Source organism: Phyllostomus hastatus, unplaced genomic scaffold (genome assembly GCF_019186645.2).
Source record: "Phyllostomus hastatus isolate PE091 unplaced genomic scaffold, TTU_PhHast_1.1 phas_scaffold_1066, whole genome shotgun sequence".
NCBI classification, from domain to species: domain Eukaryota; kingdom Metazoa; phylum Chordata; class Mammalia; order Chiroptera; family Phyllostomidae; genus Phyllostomus; species Phyllostomus hastatus.
Window position 1 is genome coordinate 2,773,215 of NW_025334004.1, and position 15,655 is coordinate 2,788,869.

The window sequence follows — 15,655 nt, forward strand, 5'->3', positions numbered from 1 at the left end:
AACAAACATACAAATCACAAGAGCCAGGACTCTTGGCATCCACAAATTTATGGTCTAAAGCTTAAACAGCTGCGCAAAAACAGTTATAAGAAATGAGAGTAAACTGTCTCTTTAACATTTGAAATCTGAGACTGATAATCAGGTAAAGTTGTAATTTGGATTTGGAAGAGATTTCATTTTTCCCCCTTAATAATTCTGCTTTGAAACCTGAGCTCTGCTGGAAGGCTAAGGAATTTGAGTTTCTTAAGGCTACTTTGAGAAGGCTCTAGTTTTGCTTATTGTTGCTCAACATGGAACAAAAAACATGAACCAACTGGTTTTGATTAGGAGTAGTGCACATTTAGCCCTGCTAATATGGAAGCATCCTATTACAGGGCAACTTCACAAAAGTAAAATGAACTGTTGCTTTGATAATTTCATCATTGCTAATTATATTTCCCCTTTTTCCCTTATGCTCCCAAATGGTATTTTACTCTATAAAGTTTACTTTTCTTATTGTTTGATTTGTTCCCTCTGTCAGAGATAGGACATTTTGAAATAATCATTGACAAATTAGAACTTTGTCTGACAAATTGGAAATACCATGGAGCAAGATGGAAAACCATCCAACTGTTTATTTTCCTATGAGTGTCTCAGATTATATACTGTTGGAGTGACTTATCTCCTGTATCACTCTAAGAAAGAGTAATATATTTTGCTAACAATAAATTGGCAGTGTTACATTTTGCTAACAATAAATTGGCAGTTTAAGTAGTTTTGGTTTTCCTATGTGCCTTTCAGAAGAATGGTTCTGTCAATACATCATAACAGAAAAAATAAATTTGTTAGGAATCCTGGAGCTTGCTTTGCATTATAACCAGAGCCACTATCAAAATATGTTTGTTCACTGGAAAACCTGTTTTACAAGTGGATTTTCATCGTATTTTAGGGAAACCTTTTGTGCCAAGTGAATCAGCAAAAACATCTTATAGATTCTGTTGGAAACAAAAATTAAAGTTACTAAAGATATTTCAGAATTACTTTTGTTAGAGAAATTTTGTGCAGTAAATATGATGGATATGTATTTTAAAATGTTATGCTTTTTATCTATTTAAGGGAGCCACTGTGCTATACAAACTCCTGGCCTTATGCACCAGGTTAAAATACAGCTTTTCAAAAATTTATTTTGAAGTCTGAGAAAATTAAACATACCTATTACCCAAATCTCTCCTTCCAGTCTGTGAAATGAATTGCTTCATTGAAACCCAGTTGCTTGTAACAAGTTTCCTTTGCTATACATTGGCTCTAAATGGTTAGACTGTTTCAGAATTTTCCAAAAGCGACCATAGAACTGACTCAAGCTTTTTGAGCACATTGGGTTGGGGTGTTTTGTGGTTTGGCTCACAAACATGAGGTTACTCCAGTTTTGACTAGAACCACCAGGTTTGCCCTGCAGATTTAAATATTCAATTGGAATATTCAGACGTGTACCAGGCACTGTGCTAGAGGGAAAAGGGGGATAGAGGCCATGAGAATAGTCCCTGCTCAGAGTCTACAATAGCTTGTCATAACACCTTGCTTAAAAAAGTGTCCTTGTGATATTGACGATGTGGTGGGCCAGGCTAATGCCAGTAAAAAGCAAACATTCTGGTACAAAGTAAAATTTGCAATTACCATTTAGACAGTACAGTCATGTGAAGCTTTGCCTAAAATATGAAGGTAGAGAGGGGCCACAGTTTTAAAACAAATAAACAAATAGATAAACAACCTGTGGGATTACCATGAGAATCTCAATAAGCAATCATGTATGAGCACCGTGGGAGGCATTCATTAAGCACATAACAATAATTTGTTGAAAACTAGCCCAGTGCCTTATGCTTTATAGCACAGGTGGCAAACACAAGGCCCGAGGGCCGAATCCGGCCCTCCACTTTGTTTCATCTGGCCTGGCACCTTGTTTCTACCTGGCAGCAGCACTGAGCTCTTGCTTAACTGTTAAGGAGAAGTTACATTTATATAGTCCTACAATTACATTTGGCCGTTTGAAGGCAACCGTGAGGCTGATGTGGCCTCTGGTGAAAATGAGTTTGACACCCCTGCTTTATAGGCTATGTCCATTAACTATGGCTGGACAATAAGGATCCAAAACCTGAGTGGGTTAAAACAATGACCATTAATTATTGTTCAGGAATCTGTTAATCATCTTAATGGTTCTTCTGGTTGTGGCTGGACTCAGTCATATATTTGTAGCCAGCTGTGGTACCTTTGTAGGCAGCTCTTCTGAGTATTGCCTGGGCTCCCTCATAGGACTGGGGATCAGCAGCATGCTGGCCTAGGATGGTACTGGCTGGGTTGAATTCAGCTCTGCTTCATGTGGTCCATCCTTCAGCAGGTTAGCCTGGGCTTGTTCACATGGAAGTCACAGGGTTCCAGGAGATAGTCTAGAAGTAGGCAGACCTCTTGAGGCCTAGGCTTCGAAAAGATGTATCAGTACTTTTGTCACTTTATGTTGTCCAGAGCAAATCACAAGGCCAGCCCATATTTAAGGGAATCAGCAGGGAGATAAACTTCAACTCTTGTTGTGAGGAGCTACAATGTAAAGTTACATTGCAAAGGGCATGGATAAGTGGAAGAAAGGATAATTGAGACTAGTTTTGCAATCGGGCTGCTACATAGGCCCTCAGTTAGTGGGAGAGAATACGTGAAGTAAAGGATTTCGTTTATAAGCAGCTAAATAATGATGTGTGTTTTGGGGGTGTCCATTTCCTTTCAATTTTAGGTTTGAAGTATGGGTTCATTGATTCATGCAGTAGAAATGGTGGTTTATAGGCTGTGTGTGTGTGTGTGTGTGTACACACAAAAGTTCTATCCAGGAAGTATCCAGCCACATATATGAAAAATAGAGGCACATATTGAAGAAGATACAACATACAAAAATCATTGTACATAGAACAATTATGCCTCAGTCTCCTTCAAAGTAAGTATCGTAGGACCCCACACAGTTCTCCTAAATGCCATCAGCTACCCCATCATATTTTCCTGAATCTCATTGATGGTCTGAAATCTTTTCCCTTTCCAAGGTGATTTTAGTTTTGGGAAAAGCCAGATGTTGCAGGGCACCAAATATGGTCTGTGGGGGGTTGGGGTGCTGAGTCACCTGGGTGATTTGATGTTTTGCAAAAAAACCCTACATGAGACGTGATGGGTGAGTGGGTGTGTTGTCATGATAAAGCTGCCAATCACCAGTTACCTGTAGCTGCAGCCTTCTGAATCATCCAAATAATTTCCTTGAAGAAATGTTCAAGCTTAATGCAAATTTGATACAGATTTTTTGCTCTACTCACTCAGTTATTTTGAATGCCACAGCCACACAGCACACACACTCACTCAGTGGCGTCTACTGCCCCCACTGACTAGTACAGTGAAGTCGTCATTGTTCCCGCATGTGCATTCCAGTCTACTCTCCTTGGCTGCCAGGTTACACCAATGTCAGGCGAACTGTTCTCATTATAATAACAATGGCTGGACTTTTTCTGGACAGACCATATATACTTGCTATAGTGCTCTTCTCTTGCTGTCTTGAAATTCTTAATAACTTCTTTAAAACAGAGAACCCTACCTTTTTATTTTTCACTAGGTCCTGAAAATTATCTAGCTGGTCCTGGCTGTGGTAGGCAGTCTCACATAGATCTTTTTTTTTTTAAGGCTTAATTCACTTTATTTTTCTTATATAAAATTATGTGGTGGCCATAGCTGGAGCCTGGGTCATCTGCACAGAAATCCCGGCGGGGGTGCGGGTGGGAATCTTTACAAGATGATCCGTGAACCTCTGACAGAGAGACTTGGTGCTCACAATCTCTTTCCAGAGGTGGGGGTGAAATAGCTGTAGGTCTCAGAGATGGCATCAAAGGTGGCCTTGGTGAGGTTGCCAGGGTGGCAGGGCAGCCCTGGGCCTAGGTGTAGCAGTCGTTGATACCAGCCATTATCAGCAGCTTCTTGGGCACAGGGGCAGGGATGAGATGCACCAGCACAGAATCACAGTGCCCAGTCACCTTGCAAGGGACAATGTGGGGTTTGCTGATCTTGTTCTTCCAGTACCTTTGCCACACGGGGACAATAGAGAGCTTAACCAGCATGATGGCCCCACGGATGGCAGTGACTACTTCATTTGAGCATTTAACACCCAGACCAGCCTGTCCTTTGTAGTTCCCAATGGCGACAAATGCCTTGAGCCGTGTCCTCTGGCCAGTGCTTGTCTGCTTTTGCACCGGCATAATCTTCAAAACCTCGTCCTTCAGGGAAGCCACCAGGAAAAAGTCAATGATTTCAGATTCCCTGATGGGCTGGGAGAAAGATAGATCTCCTTCAGGGCCTTGGTCTTCAGGTCCTTTACCAGGCAGCCCAGCTTGGTGGCAGGTATTCACTCCTTGTCCTGGGCCTTGCCTCCGTGAGCTCCACGATCCTGGCTGTGACTTTGGCCAGGGATGCCACTGCCAAATCCTCCACAGAAGCCTCCACAGCCTCCTATTCCATGGGCCCCGGGCCGCCGAAGCCTCTAGGTCCTCTCACAGCACTGCAGTCATCCACCATTTGGCGTTTCCCCAGGAAGTTCATTTAGACTCTGACTCAGTTCTTCCTGAGAGCCTCTTGCTTCAAGTCCACAACCTTGCTTTCTCTCCTGGGCTGCTCCAAAACAGCAGGTAATGGTGGTGTGTTCAGTTAGCTGGTGGACTTGGATAGCTTGAAAGTATAGCGGGTTAACGCCCCCTATCTTTAACGAGTGCAGGACGGAGCTTGATCTCTGACCTTTGTTGATCATGTCCCATCAATGGTGGGGAAATAGTCCTGGATCTTTTCCTTTGAGGGGCATTCCGCATGCTTCTCAGAAGGTCCTGGTGAAATCAACTCCACTGTTCACAGCAGTAACCTTTCAGTGGGATATTTTTCCTTCTCTGCCCTACTTCCCAAGACCTTCATGACCGATACCTGGGAAGACCTGCATACCAGCCTTGTCTCAGGCTCTGTTTTCAGGAAAAGCCAAACTCAAACAGCATCCAAATAAAATCAGGGTTTCCTACCAAGAGGAAGGGTGTATGGCTATTTGTGGGGTAAGCAATACCAACAGTGTTAGCCACAGTACTTGTGGAATCATAAAGAGGGGCCATCCCAGATCCTGTACCCCCGACTCAAAGAAAGAAATCTAACAGTCGCTGAGTACCTGTTTTTAGATATTTTCTCTTCTTCAACCTCACAGTAGCCATGTGCAATACTTATTATCTCCATTTTGCAGAAGAGAACACCAAGGATCAGACAAGTCGAGAGTCCCCCAAGGCCAGCAAGTGGGAGGCCAGGAAATCAATCACAGTAATCAGGGTGTCGCCCAACTGTAAGGACGGATGTTTGATCAATAGGCCCACCAGCTGGCACTCTGGGGAGGTGGCTGCACCCTCGGAGCTTTGTGACCACTTGTAAAGTATAAACCACTTCCTGAAGAACAGCTAGTGGGCGGGTATGCCAGCCAAGGGGTTGGCTGTTCTCTCAGTTTTTGCTTCTTTTATAGGAGTGTTCACAGCAGGGTTTCAGGAACAGGGGGTTGTGGCCAGCACATTGCTCATGTGTTTTCATTAAACCAATAGCAACCTGGCAACTGCATAATCCTGGCCTGGCTAGACAGAGCATTCAATGTCGCTTTGTCACTTTTAAGGGAGTCTCCTGCTCCTTCACAAACTCAGTGCTGTAAAGGAGTGTTTGTAGAGTGTTCTGGATAATGAGGTCAGGCAAGCATTTGAAGAGATGGATTGCAGACTACAGGGACACCACTGTCTTTTTCCAGGGCAACCTGGGAAAAGAAATTGGATGCTGGACCAGACAACATCTGTGGTACTGGCTACATTGGTACAGTGTGCCAACGCCAGGCCAGCAGTCAAAGACGTGACTGAAGAAAGAACTGTAATGTTACTGTTTTCAAAGAATGTATTTTTAGTACAGTGTGTATAAAGTAGGACCCTCTTCTGTGGAGCAACAGAGAATGAAAATTTGCTTAGCCCCAAATTGCTACCGCATCATGAAGACTTTCAGTTAGTTAAAATTAATAAATTATGTATATAACTTCAGAGAATATTCCAGTAGAGACCCTCAGATCTGAGGTAATCATATATACAAATTACCTCAGTATTCTTAATATAAACTAAAAATTCCTATGTCAGTACATCTTGCTGATTTTCTTATATTAATTTTCCTGAGTTTTTTTTCCTAACTGTCCTCTAACAAGATACCAAAGCAACACTCTCTAACTTAGGTTGATTGTGTGCCATCAATGAAAACTCTTGTGCATTAATCCCCAATATATGTATAGGAGGTCTGTCTGGAAAAAGTCCAACCATTGTTAATATAATGAGAATGGTTTGCGCAACATCGATGTAACCTGGCAGCCAAGGAACGTGGACTGGAATGTGCATGGGTGAACAATGATGACTTCACTGTACTAGTCAGTGGGGGTGGTAGATGCCATTGAGTGAGCTTGTGTATTCTGTGGCCATGGCATTCAAAATGATTAAGCAAGGAAAGAAATGAATCTGCATCAAATTTTGTGTTAAGCTTAAACATTCCTCCAAAGAAACTATTCGGATAATTCAGAAGGCAGCAGCTATGGGTGACTGGTGATTGGCAGCTTCATCACTACAATGCACCCACTCACACATCATATCTAGTGCAGAGTTTTTTGGCAAAACATCAAATCACCCAGGTGACCCAGCCCCTCTATAGCCTAGATTTGGTGCCCTGCAACTTCTGGCTTTTCCCAAAACTAAAATCACCTTTGAAAGGGAACAGATTTCAGATCATTGATAAGATTCAGGAAACTCTCATGGGGCAGCTAATGGCATTTTCAGAAAAGGATTTTTGCAGTGTTTTGAACAGTGGAAGAGATGCTGGGAGAACTGTGTGAAGTCCCAAGGTGCCTACTTTGGAGCGGACCGAGGCATCATTGTCCTATGAACAGTGTTTCTTGTTTATTGTATCTTCTTCAATAAATGTCTCTATTTTTCCCATTACATGCCTGGGTACATTCTAGACAGACCTGTCCTATTTATGCAGCTAGAAAAAAAAATATAGACTAATTTAAACTTAGTTTGCATTCTACATAAGGGGACCTTAAGTTCTATTATGTTTGTTAAAATACATTTGTCATATATTATAATCACTTCTTCTATATTAAAGGGTAATTATTTTTTAGTTTTTTAGGCATTTAGAAGGTACTGATCAAATACTCAATGCCTGACTACATATTCAGTGTGAAACATTATTGCTAACACATTTGATTCTTAAATATGCACAAAAGCAATGGCGTAAGATTTCACTCTCACACAGTACTGTCTAAAGAGAGTTAGGTGCATATGCCACCATGTGGGTAGAAAAACTCCCAAGGAGAACTTCTGTCATGTAAGTGTCTGACATTAAGCTTTTCATTGCCAGCGCATTCATTTCAAAGACATCTATCTCGAATACCCACATTGCCAGTGTTATGACACAGTTACTAGTAAAACACCTAGGTAAGGAACCAGGTCACCCTACCGAGGCATGAAGCTCCCCTTTTAGAAAGTTCTGGGTAATCTGGATAACTGATGCTTGAGTGACTCTGCTTCTCCAGTTTCACGTCCTAATTCCCACACTTATGCTTTAAATTTGCCAATAAAAAGTGCATCCATGATAGCTTAGGCGCCCCACACTCAAACCCTAATAATGGCAGAGCCCCGAGGGCACACCTCCTCCCCCCTCTCTCTACCACAACCTCACTGTGCGGTCCTTGGGCGTTCCATGCCTCACACACGTTCTCGTACTTATGAGTAATAAATCTTGTTCTTCAAGTTTCCCTGATGGTTTTGCTGAGGTGTGTACCCGGCCAGTCCAGGTACAACACTGGCCCTGATGGAGGGAGGGGTATTGTCTGTGGGGATCACTAAGAGTCAATCTGTCCTGGGTGAGTGCCTCAGGCATTCCTGAGCAGAAGAACACCACTATCTGGCTGAGACTGACACAATTTCACTTTCAATAACTTTGGGCTTTCCCAGGTGCCCAGAAGAAGCAAATACAAATGTTTTCCTAGAGAATGTGACTTCAGGTCAGGCCTCAGGCAACTCTCACAGAAAACATAGCACATTTTGGCTCATAATAGTAAAAAATAAATCAAGGACAATTCTAGAAAATGAGATGCCATGAGTGAGAGATGACAGAAACAACCAGTGATACAAGCAGCCTCATAAGGACTTCAGATCCTGGAATCATTGGGTAAAATGTTTAATATGCTGACAGAAAAAAAAAGACAGATAGCAAGAGAGATATAAGACAGACCTGTCCTATTAGTAAGAGATAGCAAGAGAGATATAAGAAGATATAAAAATGACCAGCCATTTTTGAAAAAGAATCAAATGGAATTTCAAAAACTGAAAATTATAAAAACTGAAATTTAAAATAAGGCTAATGGGTAGCCTTATTTGGTTCTGAAACAAAGACCAGCCAAATGAAAACAGGCCTTTTCTTCAGAGTTTGCTTATAGCAAGGGAGCCAGTCACCATTACTTGAGTTTGGCAGAGACTCAAAGGCAGGCAGGAATGGATAAGCTTTATAGTGACAGAAAGGAAAAGATTCAGGTATCTTCTGATGAGAGGTTATTTGCTGGCCCAGGGAACCTGGAGGTAGGCTAACGAGAAGTGGTTGTTGCACATGACTGGTTTGGGGAGGCTAGTGTGGCAGTGTAGTTTGGTCTGTACATGGTGGGCGAAGCCTGCCTTCAGAATCAGGAATATCGAGTTCCTCCAGCTCTGCCGCCACCTGGCCCTGGACAAGTGACTTAACCTGTAGTTGGGGAATTAAATGAGAACATAGGTGTGCTGCGTCCAGCATGGGCTGGCACATAGGAGGCAACTGATAAATGGAGCCATCTCTGTTATTGTGATTGCTGTGCAATACATACGGGGTGGGCAAATGTAGGTCTGCAATGGTAACACAAATAAATAATGCAATAATTAATAAATAATAATACCAGAATAAACTCTGTCTTTTGCTTACTCACAGTTGTAAACCTACTTTTGCCCACCCCAGTATATGCTCCAAACTGACAGGGCAGAAAAACGGAATGAGAAAAACTTTAATCAATCCAAAATAAGCAAGAAAATAGAAGGCAAACATGAAGAAAAGTAAGGCAAATAGTCTATAACATGTGAAAATAATAAGGGGAAAAATATAAATCAGTAATCACAAAAGTCAATGGCATGAGCTATTAAGTTAAACTCTTGGACTCAAAGACTGTATAAAAAATGAGAAAACAACATATGTCATTTTCAAAGACATACCAAAAACAGCAGAACAGAGAAAAGTAGAAAGTAAAAGAACAGATGGAAAGTAAGTAGAGAAATACTAAGAGAAAGCAGGTGTAGCTTTGTAAATGGCAGTCAAAATGGGATAAAATTTTTAAACATTCCTTAGCATTTTGCGTCATCATTTTATAATAAAAGGTTTATTTGCCAAATAAAGGCTGCTTCAGTCTTTATAATGTTAATAATTTAGCCACTTGGTTAAGATGATTTCATTTTACTTTGTCTGTATCTTCACTCCTTCTCAGATCTAAATATCTTTTGGGTTCATCTCTTCAGCTGTGACAAACATTCAAAATCAAGTCTGGAGAGGTGTGGGTCCATGGAGTAGAGCCGAGAGTCAGAAAACAACAACAAAGACAATCCCTCCCTTTTCGGTCAGGTGATTTCTGCAAGGATGCCGTGACAATTCAACAGGGACAGAAAAAGTATTTTCAATAAAGGTGGTGGGACAACCGGCTATCCACACTCAGAGAAAGAAGTTGATCCCTACCACATACTGTATACGAAATTAAATAAAAATGGATGAAAGACCTCAATGAAAGAGCTAAAACTATAAAACATAAAGCTCCATGACCATGGACTAGGCAATGGTTTTTCAGATATGGCACCAAGAGTATTATTGTATAAGCAACCAAAGCAAGGGCTTTGGAATCAGATCTAACTTTGAATCCCGGGCCGTTGCTAGACTTACAATCTGAGACATATTGCCTTCTCACTTTAACTCAGTTTTATCATCTGTAAATGAGGATAATGACTTCCTGACAGCATATTATAAGAATTAATTGAAGTAATATTTTAAAGCTTAGTGTATGTAGTGCCTGCATAGTAGTCACTCAGTTATAATCATCATCATCATCATCATCATCCTTTATAGGTATCATGTTTTATCCCCTCTAATTCCCCTCTAATAGCTTTTAGAATGTTCACTTTTTCTCTGATGCTCTGCAGTTTTACATAATCTATCCAAGAGTGTGTTCTCAATTTCTCCTGCTATAGACTTAATGGAACTTTCCATTTGAAGACTCATTTTTTCCCCCTCAGTGTTGGGACATTCTTGCTTGTACCACTTCAATATCATGTCCCCACTATTCCTTCTGTCCCCTGCTCCCAACACTGTAGTAAAAATATACTGAAGTTTTAACAATGCTAATTTGTAGATAACTGATTGCAGTATACCATAATTCTTGCCTCTATTTATACATTCATTTCAATATTTTTGATCTAGTGGCAAGAATGCTTCTGGAATATGCAGGGCAAATACTTTTGGGGTAAATTGTTGTACACTTTAAGTGGGTGAACTATATTGTATGTGAATTACATCTTAATAAAACCATTAAAAAAATTTTTTAGCCACCCGTATCTGTTCCGGTGGTCATAGGTCCCGTCCAGGGTGATCCCATGAAAGAACCCACACTGGAACGATGCGGGCCATCCTTCTGGGACTAGAGCCAGGCCACACAGGTCCCTGGGAGGACCCTGTAGATATGAGTTCCAGACCTCCTACGGGGCATCTGGTTGTCATCGAAGGCATGAGGCAGAAGGTTAGAGAACATTCCACACAGGAGAAGACAGAAGTGGATCTTCTCCAGAGCCAGGTGGTTCCCAGTCCAGTTTCTAGACCAAAAAAGACAGAAAATTTCAAGGAAGGTGATTCAAAATGTGAGGGCCTGAAGGGTCAGGGCCAAGGTAGAGGCCTTCTTTTGCCCCAGCGTAAGAGCAAGTACCACTACCAAGAAAATGTTTCCTCCAAAAACACTTACCTTTACTGTTCCTCGAGCACATTTCTTCCCCTTGCAATCTCTGCACTATAAATCCTCATCGTCTCTAACCCTTCAAGCTGTTAGCCTGCACACAGTGCTCAGACTTCCAGTTGTATGCTCTCAGATTTTTCACATCTGCAAATCCTCTTTCCAGATTCTTTTACATGTTAAGCAGATCGAATTTTTCTAGAAGGTAGTCTTCCTTGCTGATGTTATTTCTATTTCCAGGATGTTTTTTACATCTGTGTTGTAAAAAAAGCAGTCATGCCTCCTTTTTACTTATCAGCCCGGGGCAAATGTTATTTTCTTGACAAGCAGTTTCGTTGCCTTCCGAACTTTTTTTTATAGCCACCAAAGCTTCGTGCGTCAGTGTCTGTGCAAATATTTTTGCTGCCAGACAAAAGTTTTTTTTCAGCCCAAGTGGATTTTGTGCCCCCTTTGCACTAACTCAAACTGCCTTCCCCCAGTACTCTCCAGAAGTCCAATTCTTTGAGCAAGGAGGTTGAGTAAATTCATTTCTGACCTGCCACACTCACCTTCTCCCACACCCATGCTGGATTCGTATTTCCCTTCTCTCCCCATTCCCAAGCCTTTGATCATGCTCTCGCCTGTACCTGGAATTTCCTCTTCATCACTCCCTTTCCCCTCATGTCACCTCAAAGAAAGAGGGGCATCGCTTTAATCACAAGGCAGAGTTAAAATACTACCTTTTGAAAATGTGATTATAACCATTTGCTCTTTAGAAGCTGCTCAGAAAAAAATTGCAAGTTAGTCCGTGACCGTGAAGTGTGCTTTTGTCTTCTGTAACCCAAAGCAGTATCCATTTTTTTCATCCATGCTCTGAGTGTTGCAGCTTCAATCCGTGCCAGTAGCTCAGGCTGGCAGGTAGAAGTGGATGGAACACAGCTTTTGTAACCAGCCACCAGCTGAACTTGGTGGCAGGTTATTATTAAAAAGTTAGAGATTATACGTGGAAGGATGTAGGGGAAAACAGGGGGAAAATGCCACCTTTTTGAAGAAACACGTTTTGAAAATTCCCGCAGGTGGAACTGGCAGGGCCACCTACTGATGTTCATGGGACTTCTCCCACCAAAAGGGGGTGAAACATTTCTTCAACCCAACATTCATCTTTTCTTCTTCTGATTTTGAAAAAATTTAAAAGTTTGGTGGACCTCTGAAAGTATTGTGGAGCTTTAGGAATTGTGCCTAATAGGTAGTCAGCCCTGAGCCTGTACCTTATAATGTGGCGTAAAGAGGCAGTGTGGTAGAGCGGATAGGAGGGGCAGTCCTGGAGGCAGGCTGTCTGGGTGTGAGTCCTGGCTCTGCCCTTCTCTAGCTGTGTGACCTCGGGGAGGAAGATGATGTCTTCGTGACTCAGTTCCCTCCTCTAAAAAGTAGGGGCAATGCCTTCACAGAGTTACTGGGTTGTGGCTAAGGTTAAAAGAGCTAATATGTGCTAAAACCAATGACTGATAGCATAGTTCTATATGTGTTAGCTATTATCTTTATTCAATATTTTTAATAATAGGTGCATAATTAATATATTGACTAAAATTATAGATACTCTTCTTATGATAAAATGTTATTTTTAGCAGCATCAAACCACCTGAAAAGAAGGATGTAAAATCTGGACACAATTCTTCTATTTTTGAGAAAGAGTCAACGAAAGCTAACCCTTTGCAGAGATGAAGCAAAATTGTGATAATATATGAATGCATCTTTGTCTACATATTATCAAAATCATGAACCCTTTCCAGCCGAAGCATGTCACCTAGCCGAGCCTTCCGCATGGTGAAAAGAACCCTGTCTATGACACTGCTACTTGGACACTTTGAGGAACATGGAGCTAATCTTCCATCAGGCCTCTCATTCCACTGTTAATCAGATCAAGTCTGAGATCATTCTGTGTATGCTGACTAAAATATTCCCCCCCTGCCACTTCCGTCCATTTATCCTCCTTCTGCCTCTTTGAAGCTACTTAGAACAAGGCCCTTTGTCTTTCAGACAAGCTCCCACATACCTTTAGATGGAGGTCAAATATTCTTTTGTCTTCTGTAACCCAAGGCAGTATCCATTTTTTTCATCCATGCTCTATGGGGCTATTGCTTACAAACTCTTTGCCAACCAGATCTTCACAGGGCACAATCAATTGCCACCCTTAATGCTCAGCTCCCCAGTGTGAACGTGGTTCCCCTGCTCTGCTCTGTCCAGGCAGGGAAGCTGCTGCTGTCATTGATGCAGACGCTGGCTCATGGGGTCTGCAGAGTTATGGATGAGACATGACAAATTCACACAGACTCCTGAGTCTTGTGGAGGAAAAGGATTGGCTCAGCTTCTCTCTCAAGAGGAGAAAAGCCTTGGAGCACCTTGGCCACTCTCTCAAGGGGAGAGCGCCTGGACCCTTGCCTGGACAAGATTTTATTGCTTTTCTGGGCATAGTTCATGATAGTCCTCACTTACTATGCAGAATTCGCTTTAGGTGGTTACCTTTTACAGTAAACAAAGGAGAGTTTGCCCCTAATCACATCACAGAAGAAGGATATTTACAAATGCAAAGAGAAAAGTGGTTGAACTGGTTACACTCATCCTTGGAAGGTTTAGCACAGACTCTAGGAAGTTACAGCAAGCACTTGATGCCTCGATTCAGGGTGAGGGAGTTTTAGCAAAAGCAAGTCTCATAGCAGTCTAGGTACAATGCAGGCCTGATTCCCCACGGGAGAACCTATTCATGAGCATGTGTCCTGTGTATCTCCAACTGGGAGCTGGACCCGCGCCACGCAGAATTGTCTCCTATAGTCACCTCCTTTATTCTGGGTGCCCTTCTATATGAATAGAAATAAAGATATAAATTGCTTTTGAAATATTTTGATTTCAAAATCAATTTAGTTGCAATCAGTTGCAGTGTTGTTGGTTTATATTAAACTAGTGATGAACTAAACCTTCTACGTTCTTTTTATATAAAAAATGATCAAGACAGGCTTTTTCTACCCTTTACAATCCATTTCATAAACCTGACTGTAGGACTTATTATTCTTTGAGCTCACTGTCTTAGCCTAGTAAATCTTGATTTTCTTTTACTAATCACCCAGCCTTTTACCATCTAAAAACTGATAAGTATGTTTTTTCTGATTTTTTGTAAGTCACTTAAATGTATCTTGCCTAGGGCTAGGTCAGACCACTCAGGTAAGGGACTGCCTCTGGGTTGATATATTTTTGGATATAGTTACCCAATCATTTTCAGTGTTCTAATCACCATCCTTTAACTCAAATGTTTTGATCTTAGCTACAATGAGATCAGGAAGTGTAACAGGCCACTTCACATCAATAAGCAGTTTGTCTAGACCAGTAATTTGCAAATTGGGGCACCCTTCAGAATCACCTCCCTTAAAATACAGATTCTGAGGCCCCACCCTTAGAAACTCTGAGTCAATAGGTTCTAAGTCAGTGCTGAGAATCAGTAATTTTAAAAAGTACCCCATGTCACTCTGCTATGGCTAGGACCTGGGAACCAAGTGCTCTGTTTAATCCAAGTGCATTGTGGTCTGTACTCCTCAGCAGCAGGAGCACCTAGGAGCTAGTTGGAAGGGCAGACTCTCCTCTCCTTCCTTAGGCCATCGAATCCAGCATCTACACATGCGCAAGATCACCAGGTGGTCCATGCACATATTCAAGTTTGGGAGCGCTATCTAAGCCATTCCCACGATTAGCTCTCCTATTACTCAAGGGAAAGTTGAAGGAAAGAGAGAGAGAGATGGGGAGAAGGGAAAGGAAAAGGCTTGTTTTCTGAGTTTATATGAAACTTGGACTGGAGCAAATTATTCTTCCTCTCTCTACCTCGATTCCTTTGTCTATCCAATGAGCATGGTTATCACGCCTACCTCACAAGCATGTGTAAGGATTAAATGAGTTAATACTTGTGAAACACTGAGAACAGTCTTGCTCACTGTAAACGCTCAGTGCATCTGTTCTGGGTTGAATTGGCTCCTCCAAAAAGATATATTGAAGTCCTGATCCTTGGTACCCATGAACATGACCTTGTTTGTAAACAGGGTCTTTGCAGATGTGAACCAGCTAAGATGAGGTAGGGTAGGCCCTAACCCCATATGACTGATGTCCTTATAAGAGCAGGAAAATGCCCTGTGAAGACACATGTGAAGGCACAGGGAAGTGTCAGGTGATGGGAGAGGCAGAGATTATAGTTACATAGCTGCAAGCCAAGGAGCACCAAGGATGGACAGTCACCACCAAAACCTAGGAAGACACAACGAAGGACTCTCCTGCAGGCTTCAGAGGGAACACGGCCACCCTGACACCTTGACTGCAGACTTTTAACCTCCAAAACTGTGAAGATAAATTTATGTTGTTTTAAGCCACCAGTTTGTGGGGCTTTGTTACAATAGCCTTAGGAAACTAATACAGTACAGGCATACCTTACGGATACTGTGGGTTTGGTTCTAGACCACCACAGGAAAGCAAGTACCCCAATAAAGCAAGTATAATCGTTTTTCTGATAGAGACGTGCCTTGTAATTTGTGGAAAAAA

The 15,655-nt window shown here is 41.9% G+C and overlaps 1 pseudogene; it reads right to left on the reverse strand.

Annotated features, from left to right (window-relative positions):
• Positions 1-3,715: 3,715 nt before the first annotated feature.
• On the reverse strand, positions 3,716-4,569 carry LOC123829087 (annotated as a pseudogene).
• Between the last annotated feature and the right edge of the window lie 11,086 nt (positions 4,570-15,655).